The sequence below is a fragment of the Festucalex cinctus genome, chromosome 1, assembly GCF_051991245.1.
Source record: "Festucalex cinctus isolate MCC-2025b chromosome 1, RoL_Fcin_1.0, whole genome shotgun sequence".
In the NCBI taxonomy this organism is placed as follows: Eukaryota; Metazoa; Chordata; class Actinopteri; order Syngnathiformes; family Syngnathidae; genus Festucalex; species Festucalex cinctus.
This window is the reverse complement of record NC_135411.1, coordinates 22,726,269-22,741,599: the sequence shown is the minus strand read 5'-3', so window position 1 is coordinate 22,741,599 and position 15,331 is coordinate 22,726,269. Positions and strand designations below refer to the sequence as shown.

Sequence of the window (15,331 nt, the reverse complement as noted above, 5' to 3'; positions counted from 1 at the left end):
AGTGCAAAACATTTGTGGCTCTGAGATCTACGTGGACGACAGGGCATCACGTTTAAACAAAACACTAAACGCAGGCGGTCACAACTTGCATTTTGGCGCAACAGTTTACTCTGCACCCACCACTATTTGGAAAAAAAATAGGCAATTGGGATATTTTTTTTGACAGCAGGGGAAAAGAACTCAACACCATCTATTGGCCCACGGCGGCTTATTTTCCACACTTACGCCAAGTTCTTGAGATCACAGAGCACTCTGATTGTGGCTGATTTTGATCCCAACTGCGTTTAGTGGCGGTTGATTGCAGCCAAAATGAACACTACATTTGTACAAAAATATATCACACTGCAGGGCAAATTGCATCTCGTATTGTCACGCAATCAGAGGCCGAGTTGATTGCGTGAAAAGAGCCGGCCAGTGAGGTTTAAGCCGTCCGGCAGTAAATTAACACACTGAGGTCTGACGTGGTCTGTTGCATTTCATTTAACACATGTTGAACAGTGGTCTTTTTTCTTTCTTTTTTTTTTTTTTTTTTTTTGCATTTCAACATTTTCCCAACTTTATTTTTTAACCAATAGTCAATTTGATAAAGAGGTACGTGACAAAAAAAAAAAAAAAAAAAAAAAGGTTTATAAATTGAAAAATAAATAAATAAATAAATAAATAATATATTTGTAGTTTATTCAAGTTTAGGACAAAAGTTTGTATGGAGTCAGACGTACAAAAGATTAATTTTAAATGTAAATGTTTTATATAATATTGTAAATTGTATTTAATACATTTTAAAAATCTTTTTCATATGATATGTAAAGGAGTTTTAAAAGTTTTGCAAGTATGCAATTGTTGCTTACATTGCTGATACAAATTTTCTCTTTTTTTGTTTCAATCTCAGTATTTTTATTATTTATTAAAATGTATAATAAACTGCTTAATTATATGAATAAAAGCACAATGCTGCTTTTGTGAGATTTTTATCAGTTTTCCCCCCCAAAAATGACACCCCCCCCCCCGCCCCCACTTTATTTCCAATTTCAATAATCAATTTCAATTTATGCATTGTAAATAAATAAATAAAGAAATAAATGATAAGACTATTAAATGTTTATGTCGTTTACCATGTTTTATTAATTTATAAATTCTGACAGTTTTTGTTATTGATCTCCTGCTATGATGTCATATACTGTACCTGTTGTTGACCTGCAAGTCACATACTTTCAATGTTACCAATAATAATAGTCTTAATAATTTCCTTTCTTTCTTCCTTTATTCCTTCCTTCCTTCCAATTGTAACATCTGAAATGTATATAGAGTTAAGTATTGGAGTGTTTCCCAACCTTGATTGAGCCAAGGCACATATTTGACATGAGCAAAATCTCACGGCACACCGCAAAACAAAAACGGGGGTGAAGCGAAAGGGAAGCGGCACTGAAACAGTCCAAAATTCAGATGCAAGGCAGGACAAAAGGCTAGTTGCATGTCATGCGTGGTTTAACCAAATGTGAGAGTGTAGAAATAAGTCTTAAGTCCAGAGTGAAACATTACTACAAAAGGGACCCACTCTAATTTCCGTGGTGAGTAGTGGAGCCCAAATAGCGAATGCTCTCGTCTAGAACCAACCTGCTAACTTCCTTTTTTAGCTTTCAGAGACACTAAAAGACCAGAATGCTGCCAATGTAAGGCTCAGAATGTCGTGAAAATTTTAATTGAGTTGTTCAGGTTGCCGGTCACATTAAGAGTGGAAAAAGTTTCACATTTTTCTCTTATCTTCATCTCATTTTTTTTCTGTCAGGAAAAGCTGGCATTTGAACAGGGGTGTTTAGACTTTTTATATCCACTGTATATTGAACTACACAAACACGTGCGTACACACACGCACAAACACACGAACGAGCACACACACACACAGCCCGTGGCGTGCTGACTCACACAGGCTATCAAAGTGGCGCTGTCGTCGAGCCCGACAAAGAGACAGAAATAAAAGTTGTATGGAGAAGAACTCTAGTAAAACAGCTTTGTATTGAAAGCTTTGCGCGGGGGCGGCGTGTTAAAGCATCCATATCAAAACACTGCCAAGATAAAGAGCGCCTGCATCAGGCGGCCCGCATTAATATGCAAACATCTGCTTGCTTGCCTTCCCCTGCCTGCACTTTTTCAGCATCTGCGAGGCAGCGGCGACGCTCAGGTGGGACTCGTGGCTCGCTAAATACTCGGCAGACGTTCACCCCCACAAGGAGACGTCATGTTGCACTGCACCTTCAGACAACAGTTACCACTCTCCTTCCCCAAGCCGTGTGCTCCCCACTCATGCTTATTTATAGAATGTGCAGAGTATGACGAGCATACTCATGTTGGAAAGAAAGTGTTCAAATACTAATGCTCACATAAAGGTGAGGTGACATAAATGGCTGGTCCTATGGACCGCTTTGTCCTCACTGTGGCAGTATTGTTTGTTTTGACACAAGCTGATGTACAGTACTGGCCTTTTAAACTTTATTTAAAGGTTGGACATTAATGGTGAGCCAAATGTAATGATGCACCTTTAGGAAGGAAGGAAGGAAGTGTAGCATCCTGGGTTGAAATAAAGGTGGTCTCTGCAACTGATGGTTCACAATCTTTTATTGACCTTCCCTTATTGTGAACACACCGTAAGAGCTACAATACAAAATAAAATAAAATACCATTAAGAACTCAAACGGCATGTTCTGTGTATACATTTTTACCTTATTTAAACCCTGTTCCATAAATGAATTGCCTTATTGTTCTATAGCCTTTACAATATCCTTTTGCCTACAATTAACATTTACATAAACACATTTTAACCTTTCTCTGTGCCATTTCCTTATAACAAAAATTAAATCATACAAAATACAAATCTCGGTAAACAAAACAGAATCTTAAGCCATAGCGTGGTGCGTTAGCACACTCTAGTGGGTAAAAACGTTATTGTTTCACAATGCAGCAAATCACACAAACAACGTGAAATGTAGCAATGTTAATTAAATAGTAAACATGACTAGTACGCACCTCGTTCCCTTCTCAACCAGATGCTAATAAACCAGTCGGTGAATCTTAACTTTAGTTGTTTTCCTTCTCTCTGTCTCTCTGGCGTCTTCCTTGACCTTGGAACGACGCTACTAATGGCGTTATGTCGATTAATTACGTTATTTCCTCTCGATTTATGACACCATTTCCTGTATGCTTCAAAATAAAAGCGTCACCTATACTACAATAACAACGGAAAAAAACAATTCTGCAGTACAAAAATACAATACCAAAAGTAATAGCGGGTCATTTACAGGAAGTTGTCTTTCCCATTTTTACAAGCCAGTGTACCATGCAAATACTTCTGAAATTGTCCGACAATTACACACAAATGCTTTAATGTCATAAAAGGTGGAATTTCCTTTCTTGTCTTTTTTGTGTGTGTGTGTTTTGTGGGCATTTGAGCAAAGCAAGGTGGATTAATGATGAAAACAATCATCAAAAGGCCGGCGGCGTCCGGCGTGGAAAGGTAAACAAAAAGCTTTCTTATCTCTGTGGGAATCTTTTGCCAACTTGCTGGCAGACGCAGATAATAACAACAACGCTGTCCTCTTTTTAGTGCGTGTACTTTTTTGTTCGGACAAGTGCTCTGGGCGATGTTAGGATGATCCCCAAGATTTCGGCTTTGTTTGTTTTGGGTGTCTATTAATCATTTAGAGGCACCGCAGAACAAAAACACAATATTTCCTTTTAAGCGGGGGCACGTCGGAGGAAAACGTTCGTGCAAAGCAAGCTTCGCATTTTCACAGGTGACGACATTATTGAGAAGGAATGAAAGTGAACGAGCGCTTTGTGGCTTCGTCTTTGTCCGCATGTAGAAAGGAGCACAAAAGGTCTTCTGCTGGATGGCCAAAGCGACAAGCTCGTCTTTTCCAGGGAAAAAAAAAAAAAAAAATCGATGCGTTGTATCACTTCTATATTGCCTCGGAGAGCTTCATTTGTGCTGGGAATGCAGCAGCAGCGACACCAATCACACTCGTGGACAAAAGTATTGGGGCCACATCTCTTGATCAATCCATCAATCAATGATTGTACCTTGATGGAAACAAGGGGTTAGGGGGCAACAACGGCGATTGGGACAACCTCAAGCATCGTTGACTGTCCGAGTACCGAATGGACGACGAGGTACACAGATAGATTTGGCTGCTGTTGGATCAATGTAAACATCTTACTGATTGGCGCTCTGTCTCACGTCTCTGTTGGTAGAACAGAGTGACTTCTATCAGCCAATCAGAAAATACGTTAAAGTGAATGAATGAATGAATGAATGAATGGAATTTTAAAAATCAATTGCATTTAATATATTCGTTAAAAAGCATTAAATATGAAAATATTTTTAATGAAGTATAATGGTAATACAAATGAATTAGGTTTGCATGACTGGAAAACAATGATGTCAGAAAATGAAGTCAATAAGCAGAATTTAAATAAAATAAAATTACATAAAATATTTGTAATTTGAATTAATCAATTATGATTACGTACATAAAAGACAAAATATTTTATACGAGCACAATGATCTAAATGTATATTCATAAATAATACATAGTTTAATACAACATTAACAATAATCATAACACTAATATATATTCGAAACTGCATTTTGAAAAAATTGTGTCAGAAAAAGTTAATAGGATTAATGAAAACAAAAAATGTATAAAATCAATTGGATATTACATTTATTATTATTATTATTAACAATCATACTATTCAACTGCATTACATGATATATATATATATATATATATATATGTATATGTATGTATGTATGTGCTCACAAAAACAATGGGGTCAGAGAGTTACTTACGCTTATTAACTTTATTTGAGTCAAAGTTACATTAATTACATTTGATAAATGCCATATACTGCAATTGAGTGGATTCAATGGTAATAATACATCCAGTTTGAGTTTTATATTTTGCTTGTTGCTTTCTTTAAGTCATACTGAAGACAATTTTGAATAGTGTCCCAGCAAAACAACAAAAACAATGACTTAAAAAAAAAAAAAAAAAAGAAAGAAAAAAGTTTTAGCCTTTATATTCAATTTATTTTATTTTTATCATATTATTATTTATTTTACCATAATACAATGAAAAGGACAAGTTGTGCTTGTATATAGATGTACTGCATTGGGATATGTGCATTGTGTATGGAGGGAAATACAAGAACATATAAAGCATGTGTATTATAGATTAGATGCCACTATCATGCAGCGCAGAAGTGGCAAGTCGATAAATGCATAATTGATCTCCCAGCATCCCTTGCATTGATTGACTTCACCGGAGCTACAGATTGCAGCTTATAGCGGCTCCTCAAAGATGTTCAAAAGCGCTTAAACATCGTCCCACGTCTTACAATGACAGAGAAGGATTGTGTGGTTGTGGCTGCAATTTGTCTCAGCCGTTATGAGAGGATGAATAATATTCCGGAGATGACAGGAACTCGTGTCCTCTCCCTGACCCGCCACTTTTGCTGCCTTGTAATTGCAACGTTCCCTGAAGGAGGCCCGAGAGCCGCACTGGGAGTTTCCCCACCCGCTGCTGATCAGAAACCAGAAAAACTTGACCCTAATTACACTCTGGTGTGCTCTGGCTTGCATTGATTGTGGGTTAGAATTTACCCAAAATGCTGTTTTTAGCCTCAATAGAACAGATGGTCCCAATAAGGTTTTTTTTTTTTTCCGCTCTAGCTGCCGTAGGAACATTTTTGCGATGCATTGGGTGCAGCAGCTTCCATCAGAACAGGTTCCGCTGTTTTTTGTTTGTTTGTTTTTTTGGTCACTTGGCCACTTGTTGCTAGGCTGAATCATAACTTCACCTTGAGGCATTGGAAAAGATTGTCATTGACAGCGCTCAAACACCAACAGAATATCACTAAAAATAACGACAAATTATTTGTCATATTTTAGCAGATAAAGATTGATTTCCTCTTAGACAAATGGTCCTTAAAGACAGAATATTATGGATGGTGATTGTCTAAATCAAGAACAAATTTGCTCAGATTATTTTTCCACAAACAAGAAGTCAACATGATAAATGATCTAAAAACAGAAATTACAGTAGCGAGCAGCAATGTAGAATCAGTTCCCAACCTTTCGTGGTTTGTGTACTCCATCCATCCATCCATTTTCTTGACCGCTTATTCCTCACAAGGGTCGCGGGGGGTGCTGGCGCCTATCTCAGCTGGCTCTGGGCAGTAGGCGGGGGACACCCTGGACTGGTTGCCAACCAATCGCAGGGCACACAGAGACGAGCAACCATCCACACTCACAAGCACACCTAGGGACAATTCGGAGCGCCCAATTAACCTGCCATGCATGTCTTTGGAATGTGGGAGGAGACCGGAGTACCCGGAGAAGACCCACGCGGGCACGGGGAGAACATGCAAACTCCACCCAGGAAGGCCGGAGCCTGGACTCGAACCGGAGTCCTCAGAACTGGGAGGCGGACGTGCTAACCACTCGCCTTACTCCCAAAACTTTTTCTCATACCATATGTACCTACTCACTCATGCGTGTTGATGAATCTCCAAAAGTAGAACTCAACACAACTGATTATTAAACTTTAAATATTAAGAACAAAGCACTTAATAATATATTAGCGCTCTAAAATCACCTTTATAAAAATGGATAAATAAAAACAGCATCCCCCCCATTCAACCCAATCTGTTTCATTCATTCATCAATTTTTGTGACCCGCTATTTAAACAAATGATAGAATATTTGGTACAAAACAAACTTGCACCTTAAGTTGATATAAATAAATAAATGCTAACATTCCGCTTCTGTTTTAATTTTTAGTGAATTAGTGTTTCATCACTTGTGAGCTATTTTTAGAACAGACCTATCCTCCTCCTTCATGTCCCTTCCCGTTCTCCGCACACCAAGAAGAAGAAGAAGAAAAAAAAAAGTTAATTAGTGGCAATTAACTTCAAAGAGGCGGCTCAAGCAATCCTGCAAGCTTGAGGCTTGAAATGACACGAGGCTGTTGTGACTTTGGCTCGGCTGTGCCACATTATTCATCTTGGTAATATATTACTAAATGTTTTCACGTACCCTCTGCAATGTACATATACCCCTGGAATCACGCTGACGCTTATCCCGGTCACATATAGGTAAGAGCTATAAGGCATAGAAAAAGATACGTGCCAGTCCCGCTCAGTAGGGGCTTTAAGGCACTTGAGCAGCACAAGGATGAACATGAATGCAGGCAGAAACACACTAAGAAAATGGACCCCAAAAAATAAAAAAATAAACTTCTAACATGGCCCCTTGATTTAACAGAAATAAATAAATTAAAAATCCTACCAACTGTTCCTTCCCGAAGCTCCTCTAGTCATCTCACTAATTGCTTAGTATCAGTTTATTCCCATTTAAAAGGATGACTCTAATTGTTACATATGAAAAGATAAAGGCTGGTAATGTCTTGGAAAAATTGTCAGCAAGGGAATGGAAAATATTTTCAAACCAGACAATAGAGGTGAGCAGCAGCTAGGACATGATCTTGCACAGAAACACACTAATCAGCATTAGCACTGCCGCTTGTTTATTTAGCCATGTTATCAGACCCGGCATATTTACAGTTGTGTTAATTAAAACATTTGTACTACCCCAAAGGCTCTCTCATGGTTCCAGTTATTGGATAAGACAAATCCCAACTACACTCACGATTAAGCAGATAAAGACTTTTTTTATTTCTTGAACCATCTGTCATGTGCAACATGAAAAATTCAGACTACAGTATTGCACACAGCAGTTCTAGGGAACACACAGATGATAAAAATAAAAGGCACATTTTTCTTGGTCACCTGTTGTCAGGCAGACTCAGAAATGCCCCACAAGAGAACGGAAAAGATTGCCCCATGCCAGTCACGCTCACTAGCTTACGCTAGTGCTTGCGCTTGAGCAGCAACAGGAACGTGAACTCAGACACACGAAAGACGAGCGGGAGTACGGAGGAGACGAATCCTAATCAATCACAATTCAAAGTCACCGACTAGGAATGCCTTAGTATCAGTCTGTTCCCATCTGAAGGTGGTATTACTGCTCTTTGGGTGCTCACACTTAAACATTTAAATACATTGCGGGGAGCCATAATGTGAAAAGACTCTCCAAAGTACAATGATGTTGATTAGGGCGTCCGTCTCCTATTTGGAGGCTGACGTGAAACAAACGAGCTCCCATTCAAATTCTCTGCCTGCGTATTAGTGTTTTACTTCATTGTCACTCCCTTTTATGCACTACTTCCGAACAAGAATGTAATCGGTCAGCATTAGCGTTTAATGAGCTCCCCATGGACTTTGTCTCCGCTACACTTTAATACATTTATAAGAATACAGCGCATCAATTTCAACGAGGCCTAACATCTTTTGTCGAAAAATAGCCACCAAGCCATTTGAATGGACTGTATTGAGATTAGCGTGGATGCTAACGTAGCATCAAGTGTTCAACAAAAATGTCCAATTGGAATTTTAAAATTGATTTCACCACTTCGCTCCAGCAAAAGAAAGGTTTGTCACGTGCAGTTTGTACCAACAATCAGACTGAAAACAACTCACTTAGCAACACAAGGCAAGCTTATTTATAGAATTTGATTTCATAATTGAATGACTGCTCTATGTTGAGTGTAAAGCTTTATGGAAAGGTTGGTGGGGGCGCAGTTGCGGGACTAAGATGCTGTCACCAGGGACAGCAGCATCCGAATGACAGTAATGATTCCTTTTTGTTTCCCCGTGATTAAGGCTGAGCTGCTTCTCATTTCAACGGGTTGATTCTATTCTCACAGCATTGATTCATCGATGTGACGACCTGGAAGGTCGAGCGTGGATGTTTGGCTCACCTGTGATTAATCAGTGGCTTCCTGAAAGCCCGAGAGACAAAATTACACCAACACGCGTGCGTGCGTGCGTGCGTATAATAGGGGTTGTACGTCTCAAGATTTTTGTAGGAGACTATATTGAGATGAAAGTTGAAGTTGATTAAGCTAATCAGTGACATGGGTGATATTTTTCTATCGCAGTACAGTGGTCCCCAACATTTTTGTGCCACAGACCTGTTTCATGTAATGACTAACAAATAAAGACAAATTATTAAAAAATACAATTCACCATTATACTAAATGGAGGTGTAATTATTGGGAGCCCATGTTTTCCTCTTTAATGAGCGACAGGAGATTATACACATGCTCCAATAAACATGTTTCTCCATGTTTCACTGATTGTGCATCGATCTCATTTTTGGTCAAATATTTGCATTTGCCTGCGATTGGCTGGCAACCAATTCAGGGTGTACCTCCCCTAATGCCTGAAGCCAGCTGGGATAGGCTATAGCACCCCCGCCAGTCGCGACCCTTGTGAGGAATAAGCAGTTACGAAAATGGATGGATAGATATTTGCATTTGCTTGTAGCATAGTCCGGCCGTAGCTGTACTGCAACAAGCACATCCACAACAAGCGCCCCTTCTTAATGGGTATCTTGTGATCTACTTGTTAGCTAACGATCCAATCAGGAAAGGAACGTGTGTTGGTGGGAGCTGCTGTCATTAAGGGTATGATATGCTACGGTGGCCAGTTATACTTTACCACTGTTAGTTGTCTTGAAAATGTGAAAAATCGAAAGTTGGAAAGCATCTGGGCGTGAGTATGTGGCGTCCGATTAATGTATAAATCACCGTCGTAACATCGGATCCCATTGGATAGCGTCTTGGGGATGTTTTTGGCAGATGTCAAATCGCTGTCAGGCTGTCGTGACATTTGATCACTCTGATTGGCTGTTAGCTATAGCGAATCAGCGCATGGGGCAAGAAGAGAACATGGCAAATGCAGATAAACAGTAATCCTTACAATACCTGCAATTTCACATATATCAGTGTGACAATATCGCTCGATTTGCCCATTATAACCCTTCGCATTTGGACGTAAAGAAATGATGAGGAATTCATCATTATATGATAGGTTTTTATATCCCGCCCCCTAAAGAGTTTTCCGGTTGCCTTTCTCTAACAAGGAGAAATAATGACTACTGCCACCAATGGTAAGGAGGGGGATTAGGCTAGTTCTCACACACGCGTAGGAAGTACTTAATAGTTGGTGTCGGTGGCCTTCGCGGTGGATACTTGCGTCATTTTTCCACCACAGTGGGGAGGCGTCGGTCACATTTGGCGGACATCGGATCGGTGTATCGATGCCTTTAGGGGTTGAGCGGATTAGTCTACTAGTTAATGAATCAATGTTTAAAGCTCAAAGTCAACTAATCACTAATCGCAGGTTTTTGGCAACTTTTCTTCCAGTCAGCCATTTTACAGTGAACTTTCGACTCTCCCGTCTGCTGCCACCGCTGGACTATGATCCTCTGAAGCAGCGAAATGTCCGACCAACAAGGCGACACTAACCCTATTCCTGGTGGGAATAGTAACAAACTCCAAATACATAAGTAGCTAACTTAGCATTTTATGTTAGTCAGTTCGCAACATTAGCAAAGCTGGAAGACACAAAGTTGTGTTTTAAAATCAATGGTGTTATGTAAAGTTGCTCTTTTTCGGATTGTCATTGAGGAAAGGCATTCTACATCCTGTAATATCGCTACACACAAGTCCATGGTAGTTCCAGATAGGCAAACGCTGCTGCTATTCCTCCCTATCATTATTAGCATATGAAGACACCCAGCAGCTTAGCCCCACACACTCTTTGTTTGCGGACTGACCGCCACCGTGCTTGGGCCTGATATGGCTTGCACGCTTTTATTTCCTCCATTGTGATTCCCACAGTCATTATCAATGGCAAACACATGTCTGCCTGCCTCTCACTGTCCCGGTAGCACACTGACCGAAACAGGCTAATCCAGCGCCGCCTTTGAATGGCTCCCGAACAATTGCTTGGCATTTGCAACACTCGCATGAGATTGTCTTCTTTCGCAGGAGGACGACATCCTTTTCCAATCCTGAATGGATTAATCAGATGATCCTGACGACATTTCTGCGAGAACACACAACTGTTTAAGGTACTTAAGGGTTCCGGACTTAATGGGATCGCTCATGAATTTTGCATCGGATGCCAAGGATGTCATCTGTCCTTCATAATTCATTTGTTTCCCACTCTCCGTTTACGCATTCGGGCAGCGTGTCTAAATCGAGCCGATTATTACACGAGGAAATCAAGCAGTCCGACACGCCGATCAATGGCTGCTTTGACTGATGGGCCTCCTATCTGGACCAACGGACGCCCCAGAGGGACTCAGACTCTGACTCACCGCCGCCGTCTCTGGATGTCAAGGTCGCCCAGCGGTTGCGGAGACAACTCAATGCATCAGACAGACCCGAAGGAGGTGTGTACAGCAGGCCACGACTATGAGATTAAAGGGGGACAAAACACTCACTCCCCTTTTTACAGATAATGACGAGGCCCGTGGAGTCATCCGAGGTCTCGGTTTCTCGACGACCAACTTGAAAGCCCTCGAGGACGTGATGCTGCTCACTGGGTCGCCCTTCAGAGCCGGCCAGATGTCCCTCGTGTCCCTCGAGTGGGCATGAGTCGGCTTTGACATTGAAAGCCGCCTCGAGATGTTGGCCCTGGCACGCCGATGATGCTCATGCTGGTCATCTGTTGAACCACAGAAAGGAGGTCACAGTGAGGCATATTTACTTGCTGTCTTGGGGATGGTGGGGAACTTTTAACATTAGCAACTTGAGCATGTTAGGAAGGATAACTAAAATTGGGTTTAGCAAGGGCAGTGTTTCTGGTAAAGATTAATACGTGGCTAAATGACACAATTGAATAATATGTGACGTTGCAGGAAAGAACTGACTTGCCAATTCAACATTTCAGGTCGTAGACTCGTCGTCGGGAATGATTGATGTGTAGACTGACTAATGGAATGCATGATCTGTCGTCAACAAACCACTTGTGATTTCAGCTTCTACTGTATGTGTTGCCATGCTAGTGTAATTTCCAATCACTATTAAACAAGAACTGGTGTTGTGGGTAATGACTAATATAAAAGAATGGCCAAAACCAAAAACAAGTACAGTAATTGAATATATCCAAGTTGGTTTTTCGCATTTCTGACCTGAAAGCGTTCAAGGCAAAAGTAAACAACCAAAATGGTGGATAGTGGTAAATTGTTTTTTATTTTAGTTTTAAAACTCATTTTTGACCAAACTTACATTTTTATAATTTTGCTTCATTTATTGTTTTTATCTTATTTCATAAGCATTCCATACAGTTCAGTAGTTCACCGTATAATTTCATGCCGGGAGATAGCGGCATACTGTCACGAATATTGCGTTACGTGTTATGTCGAATACTTATGAATGAAGAAAGCTCTCTAGTTTTATACTCAAGTAAATTGTGTTTTACCATTCACGGTCTGTTTCCAAAGGGATTTTATTAAAACAAAAGCAGGAAGCAAATGAGCAACTGATCAAAACACAAATAAACTCCGGGCAGACGAACAAGGGAAACTAGGTCAGAGCACAGGACAGGAGAACAGCAGTAACTCAGGGAGGAAAATAACAACAATGAACCAACAAGAACTGAACGGAAAACAGCTGACTAAATACACACACTAATTGACAATGACTAGGCACAGCTGGGCAAGACACAAGTGGCAGGGGAAGCTGATTGGTAGAAACACTGGGAAGAGAAGACACACGCAGGTGGACAACATTAACAATAACGAGACCAGGGGAGACAAACGGTAAAGCAGAAACAGAAACATGACAAAATCAAAACTAGAACCCCAACAAAAGCAGCAAAACCCGAACCAAACCAAATACAGGTGACAAAATCCAAATCATAACTGTCTACATGTCAAACTTGCCGTGTTCAATATGTTCTATTATGTTCTATTATCCCGTAATCTGTATCCTAATTTACTTGCAGTCAAAACAAGTTTTAAATGCCGGTAGTTTATTTATTTATATATCTGCGTTAATACATGATTAATGCTGTAATTTTTTGCGATTAATCAGTGAGTTCATGCTTTAACTTTGGCAACACCTTGCGTTTATTTTCTAAATGCTTACAGAAACTTCCCTCGCTTCCCATCCCCAACCTCCCTCAGCAGCCTCCTAACAAATTCCAGATCAAAGGCGCGCGTCTGAAAACTAATCAAATCATTTTCCAGTCCCATGCCAGCGCCGCCCAGCCCAGTTTGAAGCACTGTCTGAATACCTGCACCAGTAAATAGATGGGCGGGGAGGATGATTTGCATATAAAAAGGCGGAGTGATAAAAGAAAGTACTTAACCTGGACTTCCTCACCAGCCAACACTCAGGCACCTTCACGATGACAGAAGGCTGCTTTTTTTTATCAAAAGGGGGATCCCATTATAAGATAATTGTATTTATGCTCCACGGAGAATAAAAGGCGCAACAAATAACGCGGTCGGCAGCAACTCGGATGCGAACTCGAGACGTTCAAGGTGTCGGCTCTCATTTGTAACAACGCCGTGTTTTCCCTGAGATGGTCGCTTTGAACTCATTGCGATCCTATAAGGTATAATTCATGTCCCGTCAATTACGAAGCAGCAGATGTGAATAAGCAGCGGCGGTGGTGGAGGAAGGGGGGGGGGGGGGGGGGGGCTCACAAACCATAACTCTTCAAACAGTTTGCGCTCCTTTCTACCGCCTGATAACAGGCTACCATCAAGCATGCAGTCAGATCTGCCAAAGGTTTCTCTCCTGATTTAGAAGATTTGTTTGTGCCTCATCGAGAGGAAGGTGAAGTTCATGACATCAACTCGGCAGCTCATTTTTCTTGTTCACTGCTGAAACAAGCCTGGGCCTAATTAAGGATTGGGACCCGTTACACATCTGTCCCTTTGAGTTGAGAGTATCACTCACTTTTCATTGGTCGTCTAAATGTCAACAAAACTAGCAGACTAGACTGACCAGTTAAAATAATGACAAGGCAAAAGAATGCCCTTGTCAAGATGATTTTAGAAGTAATCTTGATCGCCATAAATAAATTGGATGCTAAATTCTGGATGGCAGACAACTTTCTCCATCTTCACCAGGACAAGAATGAAGATTTAATTATCGTTCCTGAGGGCCAAAGAGAGAAACTTTTAACTCAAGTACGAGCACTGTCTCTACATCCTTCACCGCAGGTGACAAATCTGGGTGTTACCTTTGATTCTGAGCTCATTTTTATTCTGCATATCACATATGTAACAAGAATAGGTTTTTAATCACTTGAAGAATATAGCCAGAGTCCGCTCCCAACTCACTCTCTCGGGCTAACATGGAGACGCTAATACATGCTTAACCAAATTGATTACTGTAATGGTTGTCTCTGATCTTCCTAAAAGCAGCATTTCATCTCTATAATTACTACAGAAGTCGGCAGTACATGTCCTGACTGAAACCGAAAAGTGGGAGCATATTACATCAATTTTAAAATTACTGCATTGGCTCCCCACCCCAGGTGTGTCAGGATTCATTTTAAGGTTCGATAACTATTTTTTACCATATGAATCCTCGCACGTGCTGAGATCTTGCAACACCGCTGTTTTAATCATGCCGAAAGTGTGGACAGGCACTTAGTGAGTCCTCATTCCACTTCCAGTCCTCAGGGCTGCAGAGAATTTTCGTGTTTTTAAGAAAAGGCTCAAGATCGACCTTAAAGGGATGCTTTACTTATTTAGCTATTTTTGGCAGTCAAACATTGATATTTTGCCTATAATAAATTTGATATTTTCATGATATTTTCACAACCAGTCCAGGGTGTCCCCCGCCTACTGCCCACAGCCAGCTGAGATAGGCGCCAGCACCCCCCGCGACTCTTGTGAGGAATAAGCGGTCAAGAAAATAGATGGATGGATGATATTTTCATTTTCGTGTACAATTCGTACCTTTAAAAACACATTTTACAACTTGCTGTCGACTGAAAATGACATCACAAGGACTCAGGTAACCAATCACAGCTCAGCTTGTGAATGTCACATGACCAAACCTAGAAAACAGGTGAGCTGTGACTGGTTACCTGGTCAGCTTGTTAATGTCACATGACCAAACCTAGAAAACAGGTGAGCTGTGACTGGTTACCTGGTCAGCTTGTGAATGTCACATGACCAAACCTAGAAAACAGGTGAGCTGTGACTGGTTACCTGAGCCCTTGTGATGTCATTTTCAGTCGACAGCAAGTTGCAAAATGTGTTTTTAAAGGTACTAATTGTACATGAAAAATAATGAAAGTATCACATTAATTATAGACAAAATATTAACTTTTTATTGCTATAATGGGCTAAATAAGTGAAGTATCTCTTTAATAATTTAGCTTTAGCCTAATACCTATT

General features: G+C 40.5%; 2 long non-coding RNA genes across 3 annotated transcripts in view; one reads left to right on the top strand and one right to left on the bottom strand.

Moving 5' to 3' along the window:
- Window positions 1-3,133, bottom strand: part of LOC144020448 (uncharacterized) — a 60,809-nt gene extending 57,676 nt beyond the window's left edge. For both annotated transcript variants that reach the window (XR_013283884.1, XR_013283885.1), the window contains exon 1: window positions 3,022-3,133. This is a non-coding gene — a long non-coding RNA (uncharacterized LOC144020448). The remainder of the gene's footprint in view (window positions 1-3,021) is intronic.
- Window positions 3,134-10,957: 7,824 nt separating this feature from the next.
- On the top strand, window positions 10,958-12,555 carry LOC144020451 (uncharacterized). The gene is made up of 3 exons (XR_013283887.1): window positions 10,958-11,035; window positions 11,154-11,359; window positions 11,425-12,555. It is a non-coding gene; the product is annotated as an uncharacterized LOC144020451 (long non-coding RNA).
- Window positions 12,556-15,331: the final 2,776 nt, after the last annotated feature.